Source organism: Euprymna scolopes, chromosome 13, assembly GCF_053919585.1.
Source record: "Euprymna scolopes isolate OS-2025 chromosome 13, ASM5391958v1, whole genome shotgun sequence".
Lineage (NCBI taxonomy): Eukaryota > Metazoa > Mollusca > Cephalopoda > Sepiida > Sepiolidae > Euprymna > Euprymna scolopes.
Window position 1 is genome coordinate 82,615,056 of NC_136494.1, and position 15,515 is coordinate 82,630,570.

At 34.0% G+C, this 15,515-nt stretch overlaps 1 pseudogene; it reads right to left on the reverse strand.

Moving 5' to 3' along the window:
* Positions 1-13,626: 13,626 nt before the first annotated feature.
* On the reverse strand, positions 13,627-13,765 carry LOC145292617 (U2 spliceosomal RNA; annotated as a pseudogene).
* Between the last annotated feature and the right edge of the window lie 1,750 nt (positions 13,766-15,515).

The window sequence follows — 15,515 nt, forward strand, 5'->3', positions numbered from 1 at the left end:
AAATTCATGTTGAAGTAATGGTTGTCTAATCCCTAACAGTGTTAATGTTTTTATGTATTAATTTCTAAAAGCTGCTGAAACAGTTTGTGATTTAAACATTACTTTATTTCATGTATATTTTTAACAATAGGGTGGAGAATATGAAGTCAGTCCCGGTAATGGCTGCAACCATTTACGTTTTAGACACTACTTTATTTAATGTATATTTTTAACAGTGGGATGGGGGATAAAAAGTCAGTCCCGGAAATAGCTAAATCAGTTTACGATTTAAACATTACTTTATTCCACGAATATTTTTAAAAGTGGGGTGGTGGACATGAAGTCAGTTCCGGGATTAGATGAGATAAGTGCAAAGATATGCTAGCAGAATACTCAGCGTCGCCCAAGATTGAATGAGGTAGGTGGAAACCATATAGTAGCAGAATACCCAGCGTCGCCTGGGATCAGATAAGATAGGTGAAAGATATATACTAGCAGAACATGCAGCGTCATCCAGTATTGGATAACATAGGTGAAACATATATACTATGAGAATACCCGGAATTGGTTGATGTGTCTGTAATGAAATAATCAGCCCAGGCAATATATCAAAGTTATTATTTTAGTAAGGGGGGGGGCGATAATGTGGGTCAAAATTATGAAAAATGATTGTTGGAATTAGTAACATATCCAAGAATTATGAAAATGATGAAATGTGAGCTAATAGATTCGTGTGTTTGTAATGAAATTAATAAGCCCAGGTAATATATCAAAGTTATTAATTAGGAGGAAGAGGGAGATAATGTGGGTTAAAAGTATGAAAAATGATTGTCGAAATTAGTAACATATCCAAGAATTATGAAAAATTATGAAATGATAGTTAATTGATTTGTGTGTTTGTATAAAATAATCAGTGCAGACAATATATCAAAGTTATTATTTTAGTATGGAGGAGCGATAATGTGGGTCAAAATTATAAAAAATGATTGTCGAGATTAGTAACATATCCAAGAATTACGAAAAGGATGAAATGTGAGTTACTGGATTAGTGTGTTTGAAATGAAATAATCAGCCCAGACAATATATCAAAGTTATTACTTTAGTAAGGGGAAGGCGATCAGGTTGGTATAAATTATGAAAAATGAGTGTCGAATTTAGTAACGTTATCAAGAATTATGAAAAATGATGAACCGTGAGTTAATGAATTAGTGTGATTGTAATGAAATAATCAGCTAGGACAAGATATTGTAGTTATTATTTGATATATGAAAATCAATACATTATATATTATATCTCTTTATAATATAGACAGATACAAAAATTATATATATATATATATATATATATATACATATGTACACTATAATAATTATAAAATACCTCCAGACACTAGTGTTCCATTCTTTCGGGAATCATCAGTGCAGGGTATAACGGTTAACACCAGTCGAGAGATTCGAACCCGACAATAGAAGTCATGTCTGGCTTCATTAGCAAGGACCCAATCCATTCAGCTACCATCGACCGTGAGAAATGCAGTTGAGATTTAAACATTTATTCTTTTTAAATGATTTTAATATCAGTCAGAGTGATCTAATCATTATATGATGATCTGCGCATATGAGCTAAGTTAACTGAAAGTGCTCAACGATAAGAAACAAGTTTCTTAAAGGGCTAACATTATATATATATATATATATATATATATATATATATATATATATATATACGTAAATTGAATAAAATCACAACCTACATGAATAGAAATTCACTTATTTTGGCGTTAAGCTCTTGCAGTTGTTTCGTGAAAGGATGGACAATTACCTCTCGTCCATAGAACTGTAAATCTTCCATCCAGTCACTCCTCAGAGACGCTTACAACTATTCCCAACTAGTTTTTCAATCCGTTGTGAACACGTTTATTTTTTTATTTTATATATATATGGTTCGTCAATGAATCGGAAAGATTTAAAAATTAATTAGTTATTGAAAAATACATTTTAACAACTTTATTATACATAAATGGAATCTACATTCTTTACCATTTTTTTATACAAAGAAGCAATACTACTTTAAAAAATTACCCATTTCAAATGTAGAAGCAATACTATTTTTTAAAATTACTCCTCTCAAATGAGTACCATTAGTGGCATGGTATTCTTGGATTCGGGTGTAAAAGTTCTCTCTGACTTCATGTAGCATATTTACCGGTATTGTCTCAATTTCGTTTGCAATGCGTTCTTTGGTGGGTCACTTTCGAACACTTTCGTTTTAAGATAACCCCGTAAAAAATAATTACAAGCACTCAAACCGGGTGAACGAAAGAGCCGAGGGATATTCCCATTGCTAGAAATGATACAACCTAGAAATAAAGCATTAAGGGCACGATAAAAATTCTTGCTGTGTGACTTGCAGCTTCATCTTGTTGGAGAAGTGTTTGCTCATCCTTTGCAAAACGAGCGAGATGAGGAGTGAAAAAGTTATCATCTCAACATAGCGCTGAGCATTTACAGTGACCACATTATCAGCCTCATTTTCATTAAAAAGAAAATGGACGATAATGCCTCTTGCAGACATAGCGTACCATACCATAACTTTCTGAGCATGAAGGAGCTTCCCATGAAGCAAACAAGGGTTTTCCTGCGCCCAATTCCTGAAGCTTTGTTTGTTCACATAACCGCTCAGATGAAAATGCGTTTCGTCACTCATCCAAAAGTTGTTCGATTGAGGCCGTTTGAAGGTAAGGTTTATCCTTTCTCACTCAATGCCACTCCCCATTGCTTCTTCGTTTAAATAAAAATGGTAAAGAATGTAGATTCCATTTATGTATACTAAAGTCGTTAAGATCTATTTTTTCAATAACTGATTAATTTTTAAAATATTCCCGATTAATTGGCAGACCTTATATATATATATATATATATATATATATATATATATATATATATATATATATATATATATATATATATATATATATATATGAGAGAGAGAGAAAGATACTAGCATTTCAGTCCGACCTTGCCCGGGTGTTTGGAGGTGTATGTTGAGCAAAAAAAAAAACAAAAGTGGTAATAGAAAGGCAGGCTCGAACTCGTACCGTGAAGGAGGAAGAGAACAAAAAAAAAACGTGACGTCTTCGCTGTTACGATAACCGCCAAACCGGAAGTGACGTAGGTTTAAATTAAGGCTAGACAATCGAAAAGAGGGGATGACTCGACAATATCGGCGAAAAAAGCGACCCTTCTGTGTAGAAAAGTGCCCAGTTGAAGGTGAAGAAATTAATATTTTTAGCCAGTTGAAGGTGAAGAAATTAATGTTTTTAGCCAATTTTTCGATATTTGTCGTCTAAAAGGTCGAACATCAAAACGATACTGATTTTGTGAAACTCCGTCCCCTCTGTCGAAAGTTTTAGGCAGACATGAAAACATACACACATACATTTCTATATTGGTAGCTCAAATTTTCGCCCCAAACCGATTAAAAATTTGCCCTATCTCTGAATACCCTTTATGTAAAATGTCAAATGTTTAGACCAGAAATTGTCTGAGTAATTTGGTAGAAACCGAAGCGGTCAATTTTTTAAAACTTTGACCTCTATTATGATCCCCAACATTTATTGTTTTGGGTTCAAATCAAGTTAAGTTAGATCCATGTCCAAGGAACCTATATCTAAAGTTTTAAGTGTTTAGACCCAAAATTGTCGGAGGTGTTTGGTAGAGTTCTCACAGGTCAACTCGTTGAATTCTGACCCCTTAAACGCCAAATTTCTGGCCGAAAACTGATTAGAAATATTTTTCCAAATCTCAGTACTCTGTCTATCAAATTTCGAGTCTGTGAACTGAAAATTGACAGAGATATTGTGTAGGGAAATGTACATAGACGGACAGAGACTTTCACTTTTATGTATATATATATACATATATATATATACTAGCATGGGTGCCTGGCGTTGCCCGGGTGTTTGGAGGTGTATGCTGAGCAAAAAGAAAAACAAAAAAAGAAGGTAATTTTTTTTTACTTTGACCCCTATTATGACCCTTTAAAATTTATTGTTTTGGGCTCAAATTACATTATTTACTTAGATCCATGTCCAAGGAAACTATCTAAAATTTCAAGTGTTTAGACCCAAAGTTATCGGCGGAGTTTTGTAGAGTTCTCAAAGGTCATATCGTTGAACTTTGACCCCATAACAGATAAATTTCTGGTCGGAAACGATTCACATAGATTTCCCCAAATCTCAGTACTCGGTATATCAAATTTCAAGTCTGTAGACTAAAAATTAACAGAGTTATTGCGCAGGGAAATCTACACAGGCACACAGATATACAGACACGTTCACTTTTATATATATATATATATATATATATATATATATATATTTATATATATTTGTGTGTGTGTGTGTGTGTGTGTGTGTGTATATATATGTATATATTCAAAATCTGTTAGAAACTTACAAGTTACTTTATCTCTTGTTTTGTGGCCAGCCGGAACTTTTTCATGTACAAACTTTTTGGAAAAAAAATCTTTTAATGGACTATCAAGAAGTCATCTTCGCCTCTGGAATTTTAAGTTTACCGATTGACTTTCAACCACTCAGGTTATTACACTTAGTATTGGACGCTTTCACATGCAGTTCAACTAATATTTTCTTTGGGTTGTATCACATCTTTCTATTTTATTCATCGAACTTGTACTTGGAATATCATTTGACATATGCATTTCTACATTATTATAAACTTTTACAGAAATATGACTTCTTTCGGATTTTGAAGTTTTCAATTTATGTGCTAACCAGCAAAATTATAGCTTACCAGTAAATATTATTTTACAAACTATTTTGTTTTCCTCTGATGCTAAGTGGCATTGTTTTTGTTTTTTTTACATAGGCATCACCACTTATGAAGGCCAAGAGGCCACTCGAGGATAAGGGTTAAAGAGTGCACAGTAGAAATTGGACAATATAGTAACCGTTAGTAATGGAGATTCGGTAAATTTGTTAACTTATATGGAACGGCTCATCAAAAACTTGTTTACATTAGACTTGAAGACAACCATATTGTAGTCAGCTGGAAAGCAGATAAATGGAAGACAATTCCATAGGCGCGCAGTTCTAAGAAAGAAGCTTTGCTCATGGAATCTACGCTTAGGTTTAGGCACAGATAAAGAGTGGGGGAAACTAGTGATAGTGTTTTCTGCTAGACGAGTGTTTCTTGTAAAAGTTTGGCGAGGGGGGACCATAGAATTGAGCTCAGCCGAGCACCTGCTATGAAAATAACGATACAGCAGAGACAAACTCTCAACATCTCTTCTGTGAGAAAGAGGTTGCAGGGAAGAGAAAAGGACATCCCCCACAAGGCTATGAAGTCTATTTTGAACTCTATCAAGGCAGGGCAAGTCCTTTCTAGCAGCTCCAGCCCAGATGTGGCAACATTATTCTATCCTTGGACGTACCTGGCTCTTATATAGATAGAGAATTGCATCAGCAGTGAGATATCTACTGGATCGATAGCAGGATCCCACCATTTTTCCAGCAGCTTTGACAACGGATTTAATGTATGTGTTCCATTTCAGATCAGGAGTAAAGGTCAAGCCCAGAAGCTTATCAAAACATGAGGCCTCCCCAAGATGAGAACCATTCATTTCAATTGATGCCAGATGGGAATCAGAGCGTTGATGATGTAAAGATAAAAGCTTGGTTTTAGATGCATTAAAAGTAACAAGCCACCTCTTTCCCCACTGTACCACTTGCTCAAGATCAGAGGAAAGAGAATCAGAGAGAACTTGGTTGTTTACTGTCTTAGATGTGCTACCATAGATAGTAATGTCATCAGCATATATGTCTACGAATGATGTAAGGGTGTGATTTGGAAGATCATTAATATAGATCAGGAAGAGAGTTGGGCCCAGGATGGACCCCTGAGGGACTCCAGCATTAATACTAAGAACTTCTGACTTCTGCCCATCAACCACTACTCTTATGAACCTATCAGAGAGAAATGATTTAATAATTGAGAAGACATTTCCAGCTATACTGTAGCTGGAGATCTTGTGAAGTAAATCTTTATGCTATACTCTATCTTTGATATGTCAAGAGCAATTGCCCTAGAAAGTTAGCCTCCGTCGAGAGATTTGCTAATCCTATAGGATATAACTGTAAGCACATCTGCTGTAGATCTAGCAGAATTGAAACCATATTTTGTGTCACTAAGAAGATTATTTTTGCTAAGATAGTTAATTACTTCTCTATTTAACACAGATTCCAGCAACTTACTTATGACGCACAGGAGACTTATTGGCCCGTACTGTGAGGGAGATGACCGATCACCTGAATTCTTAAATACGGTGCATACTGATGAGATTTTCCAGGGTGTCGGGAAGCAAGTCTCCTTAAGACAACGTGTAAACAGTTTTGTAAGGATGGGCACAAGTTCTGGTTGAAGTCTTTTGAGTACTATAATTGGAATACCGTCAGGACCAGTTGCTTTACTGGAATCAAGGTTTTTGATTAGCTTGGCAACATCATGTGCAGATATTTGTATATCAGATAGCATGTTTTCTGATACAGGAAGAAATATTGGAGGTTGGCAGCCTTGGTTGCAAAGGTTAGAATTAGCTGCAAAGTTCTTGACAAAGAGTTTGGCTTTGTCTGATGCTGACGAGATTACCTCAGGTCCATTGATGATAGTTCGGATATAGAACACACTTCTGTTCAGGATTCTGTTTGCTATTGGCCCAAACTGGTGGGAACCAAGCCGCTGCTCAGCTACTTTGGACTTGACGGACTGAGCATACAACTCTCTTGCATTCTTTATTACTTATTTACAGTGGTTGCTGGCAGTTCTGAAAGCGGCTTTAGTCTCAGTACATCTATTACGTGTGAAGCAGTGGAAAAAGTGATTTCTATGTGCAATGGCAGCAGCACATTCCGGAAAGAACCACGGCTGGCTGTTAGGTTTTTGTTGGAATTTTTTCGAGTGTATGAAACGATTCTGTCAGGTCTACAATTAACCATTCTGTCAGGTCTGATATTATAGAGGACACATCCTTTTAAACATGGAACACAGAGGTAGATCTGATATAAATGTGCAGAAGCTATCGCAGTCAGCCATAGAGTATCAATATATTGTACGATGGAGAGGTACATCTGGGGACTTATTACATTTCATTTTTATCTTAACTGATACAACAGAGAGTGGTCAGAAGATCCAAGTGGAGACAGAAAAGAAGCTGAACACAGTTCAGGGCAAGTTGTTAGAAAGAGGTCTAGGAGACTTGCATACTGGCCGTCAGTATCGGGAACACAGGTGGGTTCGTGAACAATCTGAGTGAGGTCATAAGCAATGGAGAAATCATGACAGAACCTCCCCTCATCATCGGTCTTGTTTGGGTGAATTAACCATTCCACATTGTGAACATTGAAGTCTCCACAGACATGAATATTAGCTGAAGGATAAGCAGATAGGGCGTAGTCAATTTTCTCAAATATGCTTTTAGAGATAGTAACTCTGCTGTTATGGGGGCGATAGAGAGCAAATATAAATGCAGTAGTGTGAGCTAATGCAACCCGGAAGCACATATAGAGTAAGTAAGGATCTTCTCTGCAGATGTCTCTACCACATGGAAAGCCATCTTTTATATAGGCACATATTCCATGCCCATGGCGATCTTGGGGGTCAGATTTGGAAGTTAAATTAGAGTATCCTTTAATTACGAACTCATCTAGGGAAATTGTCTGTCCAATGCCCGTTTCACTTAGCTTCAATATTGTTATAGTAGTTACACTCTCCCAAATGGGTATTTATACTGATAGATAACATTTCTCACTCTAGAGTGTTAGGGCTGGGGAGATATTACGGTTGGCTATAAGATTTTTCGTCTTAAACTTAACTATAAATAATACTGCAATCAAATACAACCAAACTTTAAATTAGAAGAAAACGCTATGAAAAATATTGTACACAGATGTATCTCGCCAACTGATTATGATAATGAAATTAGACTTCTTATTTATTATAAGAAACATAAAAGAGTGATGAGGGGAACAGAAGAAAAGAGAGAGGGTGGAAGTGAAATAAAAGAGGAGGGGATAACTGAGCAGAATCAAGGCAGAAAACATCGCAGGCTTAATATTCTTTTAGATATGACTTTATAGCAATAATATACATTTATTGCTTATTTCCATGTACAAACAAATACAATCATACACACATATATTTATATGCATAGACATGCTTTATGACTCTACTAGCATTTCGGCCCGGCGTTGCCCGGGTATTTGGATGTGTATGGTTGCAAAAAAAAAAAAAAAAATACTGTAAATTTCCCTTAAAAAACAAAAAAAAATGTCATTTTTCTTGAAAAAAAAATTTCAGCTAACAATTTACGGTAAAAAAATCTTTTCTTCGATCCACTGTCCAGCTTTTATTGATAAAAAAAATTGCAAAAATAATAATAAAAGTATATAAAGAATACAAAATGCAACTTTTCTCGAGGAATATATATATATATATATATATATATATATATATATATATATATATATATATATATATATATATATATTCAGTAAATTTATAGTAAGTGTTTGTCATTTTTTTCTTTTGGAGCCCAAACAATAATTGACAAAAAATCCTGAAGATCTGAGTCAAATTGAATACCAAAAAAATATAAACGGGGTGTTCATTGTACACGTCGGCTGATAAAAAGTGTGCTTCTTCATTATTGTAGTGATATCAGCCAGCCGAAAAGTTGATATTTACTTTACAAAATCTATATAACTACTTTCATTTTTTGTCAATTACAACAATAAGCAATGTTATCTACCTAATTGTTATGCCACAATTATTTCGGTCTTCTATGATTACAAAAAAAATTTCTGCTTGTTTTGTTATGTGACATAGACACAAGGGAAACAGTTAAACTTTCTAATTTATTCATTTATTTCCACCTTATCGTTTTTCGTAAGTTTTGGATATTTTCATTACTGCGATATGGCAATTCAGTAGAGACTATTGGTTTCACTATTTCCGAACTTCGCTACAATAAGGAAGAAGCACCAAAATATTTACGAATATTCTTATAAATTATACTTTGATTTAAAAAACAATTATTTCCCTTTTTTTAAGCTTATGCTAAAACATTTTTACATTCTTTTCTTCTTTCTTTCTTTTTTCTGAATTATCATCAGTCTCCCACTTATTTTGTTGGTTTATTCTTTAAACAGTTTTCTTTTCAATATTTCTATTGATTTATTTTTGATAAACACTAGACTTTCATATGCAAGAAAATCGACTAATTTTTGTGTAATTTACGAAATTTTTTCAGTGCGTGCTCACATACATGTCCATAGTAAAATAAACACTCATGCTTTTTCATCTGTCAACCTCAGGAAGAACGAGCAGTGAACGTGCTTTGAATGTCAAATGGATATACAATTTTAATTTAAGATATTGCACTTCACAATTCGCTTGGCGTTTGCAACAACCATCAACAAGGCTCAAGGAGAATTTTTACATTTGTGTGACTTACATCTACATCCTGATTGCTTCTCACATGGGCAAGTATATGCTGCATATTCTGCAATTGAAAAATCAGACGACTTCTACACCTGCACCAACAAAGGACACCTCAAAAAATATATATATAAATTTTACTTTACAAGATTTTCCAGCGTGTGCGCACATACATCTCCCATAGAAAAATGGAAAATCTCGTAATTTGACCCTTATGTTTTCCCTCTTTCAACCTCAGGAAGAACGGGCAGTGAACGTGCATTGAATGATGTAAATGAATATATCATTTTAATTTAAGATATGACCCTTTACAATTCGCTTAGCGTTGTGTGACTTCCATCTACACCTTGACTGCTTCTCACATAGACAAGTATATATTGCGTGTTCTACAGTTGGAAAATCAGACAATGTCTACATCTGCACAGAAAAAGGGACACCTCAAAACATTAAGAACATGAACATAAAAAAAACATACATTTTGTATTTTTTGTTTTTTGTGTTCTATTTAAACAAACTGAGCCACAGCAACGCATGGCAGGGTACAGCTAGTCTATATATATATATATATATATATATATATATATATATATATATTAGTGATGGGACGATTCCAATATTTTTCCCGATTCCGATATAATTACCGATTCCTTACTAAATTATTGATTATGAATCTTTATAAATCTCTAAATATTTAACTATAAGCGTGTTATTTTTCACCGATTACCATAAAAATACATGTTAAATGTGTGTATATTTTCTGAAACGCAAAAATACAGGTACGTGTGTGTGTGTGTGGGGGGGGATTTATAAATTTAATTTTATTGGTAGTTTTTAAGCAATAAATATTTATTTTTATTACCAGCAGCTGAAGACCTTTATTTTAAACAAAATCAAATAACAAAAAGATAAAAGCAATCGTTTATAGCATCGGAAAATAGGCACAAATTTTTCTGTTTCAGATACTAATTCTGCTACCTCTAAAAGTTCCAATTTGATTCTAATTAATCGTCACAACGATGTATATATATATATATATATATATATATATATATGCATACGATATATATATATATGTATATGCATATATATATATGTGTGTGTGTGTGTGTGTGTGTATGTATGCGTATGTACATCCATGCCTGCAATATTTGTGACTAAATACTATTTTGCTTCATCAGATAATTCCACAAAAAAAGATGGCAGTCCGTACTCAAATCAGATGTCACCACAAACATTCCAAATTATCTGGATACAATTTTCATACCCATACATTATTTATGACTGGCAGAACTGATATATTTTCGAGGAAAACAGTACAAATAACCTATATATTTATGTAATAAGCAGGTTATGAGAAATGATAAGAAAGAGCTACAGTCATATTCGCAAAACAAACAAAAAAGTAAATAAACTTGGCTTCATCTCAATAGAAAATTGTTATTCTTAGGTTTGACGTATGGGGAATAACCAATTCTGATGTTCTGTGTTTATTTTTTTTATATTATCATAGGCGCTAGGTATAAGGTTATGCCTAAAAATAGAAAAACAGCAAGTCATTGGCTTGTTCACATCTTCAGTTGTTTGGTTAAATAAAATAATATACATATATATATATATATATATATATATATATATATATATATATATATATATACAAGCATGGGTGCCCGGCGTTGCCCGGGTGTTTGGAGGTGTATGCTGAGCAAAAAAACAAACCAAAAAAAAACGGTAATATTTTTTTAATTTGACCCCTATTATAGCCCCTTAACATTTATTGTTTTGGGCTCAAATCAAGTTATTAAGTTGGATCTATGTCCAAGAAACATATATCTAAAATTTCAAGTGTTTAGACCCCAATTGGCGGATGAGTTTGGTAGAGTTCTCAAAGGTAAAATCGTTGAACTTTGACCCCTTAAAAGCCAAATTTCTGGCCGAAAACCGATCACATAGATTTTCCCAAATCCTGTATATCAAATTTCGAGTCTGTAGACTAAAGTAGACAGAGTTATTGCGTAGGGAAATGTACACAGACAGACAGATACGTTCACTTTTATAGATATACTAGCATGGGTGTCCGGCATATCCCGGGTGTGAGGTGTATGCTGAGCAAAACCCAAAAAACAAAAAAAAACGGTCAATTTTTTTAACTTTGACTCCTATTACTAAGTTAGATCCATGTCCAAGAAACCTATATCTAAAATTTCAAGTGTTTAGACCCAAAATTGTCGGAGGAGTTTGGTAGAGTTCTCAAAGATCACATCGTTGAACTTTGACCCCTTAACAGGAAAATCTCTGGCCAAAAACCGATCACATCGATTTTCTCAGTACCCTGTATATCAAATTTCGAGTCTGTATACTAAAAATTGACAGAGTTATTGCGTAGGGAAATGTACACAGACACACGGATACACAGATACACAGACACACAGACACGTTCACTTTTATTCTATAAAAGTGAACGTGTCTGTGTGTGTGTTTTTATCTGTCTGTCTGTGTACATTTTCATTCGTAATAACTCTGTTAATTTTCAGTCTACAAACTCGAAATTTGATATACAGGGTATTGAGAGTTTGGAAAATCTACGTGATCGGTTTTCGGCCAGTATTTCGCTGTTAAGGGGCCAAAGTTCAACGATTTGACCTTTGAGAACTCTACCAAACTTCTCGGATAATTTTGGATCTAAACACTTGAAATTTTAGATATAGGTTCCTTGGACATGGATCTAACTTAATAATTTAATTTAAGACCAAAACAATAAATGTTAAGGGGTCATAATAGGGGTCAAAGTAAAAAAAATTTACCATCTTTTTTTTTTTTTTTTTTTGCTCAGCATGCACCTCCAAACACCCTGGCAACGCCGGGCACCCATGCTAGTATATCTATAAAAGTGAATGTGTCCGTGTGTCTGTGTGTGTGTTTGTGTACTATTCCCGTCACAATAACTTTGTCAATTTTGAGCCCAAAATAATAAATTTTAAGGGGTCATAATAGGGGTCAAAGTTTAAAAAAATTGACCTCTGCAGTCTCTAACAAATTACTCAGACAATTTCTGATCTAAACATTTGAAGTTTTACATAAATGGTATTCAGAGATAGAGCAAGCTTTTCCATCGGTTTGGATCGAAATTTTTTAGTTACCAATATATAAATGTATGTATGTATGTATGTATGTATGTTTGCATGTCTGCCTAAAACTTTCGACAGAGGCGACGGATTTTACCAAGATCAGTATCGTTTTCACGTTCGACCTTTCATATGACAAATTGAAAAAATTGGCTGAAACATTAATATCTTCACCTTCAACTAGGCACTTTTCTACAGGGGGTTCGCTTTTTTCGCCGATATTTTTAAAAGTTATCCTCTCCTTTAGATTGTCTAGCCTCAATTAAAAAAAAATCCTCTGCTTTAGATTGTCTAGCCTTAATTTAAACATAACTCACTTCAGGTTTGGCGGTGGTTGTAACAGCAAAGATGTCAGGGGATTTTTCCCCGTTCTTTTCCTCCTTCGTGGTACTGGTTCGAGCCTCCCTTCCTACTACCACTTTTTTTTTTTCAACATACACATCCAAACACCTTGGCAACGCCGGGCTGAAATGCTAGTAGATGTATAAGGTTAGTGAGATAAAACCCCAGTAGAGTGATCGATTATTAGGAAAAATGAAAAAATAAGAGCACCATATTTATTCATATATGTGTTACAGAAGATCAGAAAAACATCGGTACCGTCGGTTTCAAATTTGAAATGCTGAAGATAGGCGGTTTATTATAAGTCTCCTTTGTTTGGATTTGAAACCGACAGTAATGATGTTATTTGGATTTTCTGTAACACAGACACATGCTCTGCCTTGCAATAACAAGGCTGATAGCCATTAGTCGCGTGCTCTTGTGTAATGAATGAATGCGTAAATGTAGGATCGACATGAAATTCTTAAAGATAAACTAAAATGACCGAAAAATAGGCTGAAATGACTTAAATAAAAAGTAAATGACTTAGAATGACTTTAATGAACTTAAGGATGAATTGAATGACCTTAAGAATGACTTGAATGCTTTAAAAATAACTGGAATCCTTCAAAAACAACTTGAATGATCTGGACAATGAGTTGAATGGCTTTGAGACTGACTGATTGTAAAGTGGGTGATCATTTTACATTAAATTAATACAGAAAAGTGATCCCCCCACTTTATATCACAAAGTTACAAACATAAGTACAGCATGTAGTACGAACAGATACTATACTTTGATCTTGGCCAAAAGGCCAAGAAAAGGGTATTTATTTGCTCCCCCACCGACAAATTAGGCACAAGGCCGATTTTTAATGTGAGGAGTGAAAGGGAAATGGGGACCAACTCCCTGGGGAGTAGGGGAGCTGGATAGTGACAACTAGTATGAAGGGTTGCCCCTACATTGACCAAGGTCTTATATGTGGGACTGCCCCCACATATGGTCTTTGCTTGCAGTATCTGCCGGAACAGATACTACACTTTAAAATATTAAATCTTTTATTCATGTTAGAAATACAGTCAAAATCAACGATGAACAAAAAACTTAGCTTAGCAAGAAAAACTTAAAAAGCTATGAACAGCATTTATTAGCAACAGACCTTTGACCTTAACCAAAAAGGCCAAGCACAAAAGTGTTACGGACAGACCGACAGACCGACCGACCAACGGAGTGACTTATAGAGTCGCTTGCACACGACTAAAAACCAATGTGTTTTCATATTTATATTTTTATATAAATAAATATATCTGTTTTGTAACAAAATGTAGCAAGTAAAAATTAACTTGCCTCTATGACAAAACCACTTCAAGTGCTGTAGAGATGCGAAAAAAAATAGCAAGTGAGACACCCCTCGCAGTAGGAAATGAATTTAGAAAGAAATCCTCAAATTTAAATAAAAACTCTACGGTATGTATTTTTTAACATTTAGTTATTAGAAATGATAATTTTATATTAAAACTTAAATTACTGGGGTGATTTTATGATTTGTATTTGTGCGAACGCTAATGAAGCATAATCTTTTTTGTCATTTGTTAATGGAGGGTACACACACAATATATATATCAATAAGATAAAAAGCTATAGCAAACATCTAAATGAGTATTTTAACCATAGTTCCTGATTTCAAAAAGCGAAAAATTAAAAGATTCATCTGCCTTACTTTTAATGCTAGGTTTATTTATGGTGTCTTTTAAATTTAATAAAAACCCTTCAAAATTTGCTGACGAAGAGACCTTGCTTATTAAAAAACTATATGTAATTATTGTATGTAACTTGATGTATACCACAATAAAAAGCATTGTTTTCCGAAACGATCGTACAGATAATTGATTTTGTTGTTGTTCCTTCTTATGAAACCGATTTTTAATTTGATTATAATTTGATTTTTAAATTTTAAATTATCAATCACATTACTTAATATATATATATATATATATATATATATATATATATATATCTGTCCCCATATTTTCAAACTCCATCTCCTCCGAAACTAAAAGTCGCAGAGCGGTGCTAGGCGCCTCAAATAGTGAATTTTTTACAGACCGTTCTTTTATGGGTCTTTAGTTAAATTAGTTTTTAAAGGGTCAAAAATGGGTCAAAATTGAAAAAAAATCGTAATAAATTTTGTACATTCATCTTAGTTTATTTTTAATTTTTAGTCAGTTCATATGCCTGTCACGTTGTATAGTGGTAGCATCACCAGCTTTGAATGCTACAGTTTCAGTTTCGATTCTAGCTGATGGCACCCAAATGTTTTTTTTTTACTTTTGAAAAAAACTGCCAGTGTATATATATATATATATATATATATATATATATATATATTAGTGATAGGACGATTCCAATATACACACACACACATAAGAGAAAAAATATCGACAATATAAAGATATATACTGGTGCATATATATTTAATTATCAACTGAATAAGGATGATGCATCAATGGGAGTAGAAGTTATCAAAGTTCTTTATGCTTAGGCATTTCAAAGCCTAATGCTTCTCACCAGAAAGGG